The 3,316-nt window shown below is 60.0% G+C and overlaps 1 protein-coding gene across 2 annotated transcripts in view; it reads right to left on the bottom strand.

Moving 5' to 3' along the window:
• Positions 1 to 1,111, bottom strand: part of HMX2 (H6 family homeobox 2) — an 8,397-nt gene extending 7,286 nt beyond the window's left edge. For both annotated transcript variants that reach the window (XM_037159079.2, XM_037159078.2), the window contains exon 1: positions 982 to 1,111. The gene's annotated coding sequence lies outside the window, so the exon portion shown is untranslated. The remainder of the gene's footprint in view (positions 1 to 981) is intronic.
• Positions 1,112 to 3,316: the final 2,205 nt, after the last annotated feature.

Genomic DNA, 3,316 nt, shown 5'->3' with positions numbered 1-3,316 from the left:
TGGGAAGAAATCCCAGTCGGAGAAATGGACCCCAGCGGAGTCTAGGGCTGCCCTGCTGTCCCAAACCCGTTTTCCTAGAAGCTACCGCTCCCCACCCTGAAGGCTCCTTCAGGGTGCCTTCGCAGGAGACACGCGCACGGGACGAGGGCAGCCCTGATCCACTCAACACCCGGGTGGAGGCACCAGGCAGGGCGCCAAAGTGCAGCCCGCCCAGCTGTCTTCGAGGCCCTTTCCTCTCTTCCGAGGCCGAGGCAGTCCGCAACCGTTTGTAGGTGAAAGTGTGGACACCTGCCCTGGGCGCCCAGACGGGCGCACGTGCACACACAGGCTTGCACGCTTCCAGATGTGTATACACAGCTCGTTCGTACCCAAAAGCCGAGGAAGGTCTGCAGACAGGGCGGAGTTGGGGGCAGAAAGTGGGCGGACAGCGGAGAGGAGGAGCCACGCGGAGTGCCTTTGCCGGGCCTCGAGTGAATGCCCGGCCCAGCCGCTGTCCCCGGGGCCTGCCCAGCTGCGTTTGGGACCTCGAAAGGGGATTTCTATGGGGCTCAGGGTTCTTGCACCCTGACCCCATTAGGGTGACCCAGTAAAAAAAAAAAAAAAAGAGGTCTTTTCCTAGCGACTCTGCGGAGTTTGGATCGCGAAGAGGAAAGGGCCCCCCAATAGGTCACCGTGCCGCGGGGCGTTGAGAGTCGCGAGAGGTGGAGCAAAATGGAGTCTTCGAGGAGGACAGGACCGAGCCTGGGAAAGTCTGAGGCCCTCCAGGGCCTCACCAGGGAAGTATAGTTGCCCGGTACGCACAGAGGTGCGGAAGCAGGAACGCGTGGCCGGGGCCCAGGCAGGTCAACCACGGAAGCCCCTCTAAAGCTGCACGGCCCTTGAGGCACCCCCCCCCGCGTTGTTCTGACCCCCTCCCCACTGCCCAGGTCCCGGGCGCACGCGCGGCACGCGCTCGCAGAAGAGAAAGCAAACCCCACCGACCTCCTTGCCTTCTCCTCTTCCCCCCAGCTGTGCCGTGCGGCGCGCACTCTGGGAGCCAGGAGAGGAGGGCGTTCTGGGCTTCTCACGCGTGGCCTCAGGCTCGGGTGTGACAGGAACTGGCCAAGGGGACGTCCCGGCTCAGAATGAACGTCCCTTGGTGGGGGGGCGATTTATATCTGTCTTGCTGTTTGATGTACACACACTTGTTCTATTTACTACCAAATAAAAGAAATACATCTGTGTTGCCAACAGAAACAGCTCGCGCGCGGGATCCACGGTCTCCCGGGGCCCAGAGGTGCTGGCGGGTGCTCAGAGCTGCAGAGCCTTCACTGTGGGGACCCCGGCTCCCAGTGAGGCCCAGGACGGTGGGCGTATGGCAGGTCCCTGGTAGTGGGTGGCAGGCTCCGCTAGTTTGTCCCAGGTGGCTTGTGAGGAGGGAGCACCGGGCATCCGGGCGAAGGCAGTCTCCCGGGGCAGCCAGGGCAGGAGCGCCACCTTGCTCTCTGTCCCATCCTTCCCATAAGATTTTCCCCAGCATCCCGGAGTAACCACGAACAAAGTGGGCCTAACCCCGCGAGTCCGGCAAGGGCGTTGATGATGGCTGTGATGCTGAACATAGGTGGGGGGTACTGGGAACCCCTTAGCGTGGCACCTTTAGGAGGTCTGAGTGCACACGCGCCTGTGTGTGTGTGTGAGTGTGTGTTGTGGTGAGTGTGTCCTCCATGTTCTCATCTGTCTGAGTGGTGCAGAAAGGACTTTGCTGGGAAGCCAATGTCATTTGCACTGAGGAAGATGCACTGGGGGTGTGGATAGGGCGGAACCTGAAGTCCGGGTGGGAAGGGAGGAGGCCGGGTTCCACACCTGAAGGGAGGGAGGGTGAAAGTTCAAAATCGAGAGTGCCGGTTCGGTGTCCTAAGGTCGGAGACACTGACTGCCCTGGTTTCCGGTGACAGATGAGTTGTAGGAATCGGGTGGAGGCGCCCTCACTTCTCTAGGGAGCCCCCTCTGGCGAGTGATTTCCGCAGCTCCCGGCAAGCCCTTGCAGAGACCCGGGGAGGAAACGTTCTGTGGGGGCGGGGGGCGCGAGGACCCCAGCCAGCTGCCCACATGTGACAGCTCCGCCAACCTCTTCCTCGGCCTCTGGTGACACGAAGGCCTCAGAGAGACCGGCGGTCGGGCCCACGATGCTTCCTGCGTGGAGTGGCTTGGGCGCTCTGCCATCCACACCCTGGGTCAGCCCCTTCCTCTTGCACTGTTAGAAATGCCACGGCCCCACCTGACGGGAGGAAAATCGCCGTTTTCTGCTGGGACCGACTTCTAGGCTCACACAGCTGCCAGCCCCAGGCAGCATCGGCGCCACCCTCCTCCCTCAGGGCGCAGCACCGTGGCTCCTGGGAGATACGCGCTGGCCCGGCCGCAGGGCTCCTGTCTGGGAGGGAAAGGGAGGCCTCGGGGATAAAGGATAAACGGAGCGTGTGAAGAACCAGTTATTTCTCGACTTTGTAAAGACTGGGTCAGTCAAGAACCGTTTTCTAGATTCCAAACACAAATAAAGTATTTTCTTGGCGTTTGATAACATTGTGTTCTGGCTGTAAAATCTAAGGACGTGTTTGCTATTGCAACATTATTTTTAATGAGCTGTTATTGGCCTGTCCCGCAGTTAGTATTGCCAACAGTAAAAGGCATCACTATGTTTGCAGGTAACACAAGGAACAACATATTTTGACCCCGAATTTCTGTTTATTTTTCATTTATGACACATGCCCTCGTTTTTATTCCAAACCAGAGGGAAATAAAGAGAGATCTATCTTCACTGAGGTCCGGGCTAAAATTTTGCCATAAATACTCATGCTAGTTTATTTGGGGCAGTTTCCCCAACAATAGGAAACAATACTGGACGGTTCAGCTATAGTAGAATCGATCGTGTCCATGGGGGTTGAAGAACCTCGCAAAGCCCTGGGAGAGGGACTGGGAGCCGGTGCAGCCGCTCCCCAGCGGACGCGCCCTGCCTTGTGCTCTGACCAATCCTCGCCCGCTCCAGGTTCCTCATCTCCCCCTCTTTCCCCAGCTTCGGACGTGTCCTGCCAGGAGCTGGGCATGCAGACCCTATGCTCTAAGGCACGGAGACCAGGGGCTGGCGAGGGGCGCCCAAGCACCTGCTTCCTTCCACCAGGCAGGCCGGTGCTTCCCGGCGGCTCCCTGAGCGCAGCGCCTCCGCAGGCCGCGCACCAGGAGTACGGTGACCCGGCACCCAGCAGGCGGTGGGAACAGCCGGCGGGGCGCTTCCGGGCGGTGTCGGGAATGGGGACCCGGATGGGGGACCTAGAGAGGCCGC

This window comes from Artibeus jamaicensis, unplaced genomic scaffold (genome assembly GCF_021234435.1).
Source record: "Artibeus jamaicensis isolate MK-2021 breed Jamaican fruit bat unplaced genomic scaffold, CSHL_Jam_final contig_490, whole genome shotgun sequence".
NCBI classification, from domain to species: Eukaryota; Metazoa; Chordata; class Mammalia; order Chiroptera; family Phyllostomidae; genus Artibeus; species Artibeus jamaicensis.
Note: the sequence above shows the minus strand (reverse complement) of the source record. Positions and strands in the feature narration are given on the sequence as shown.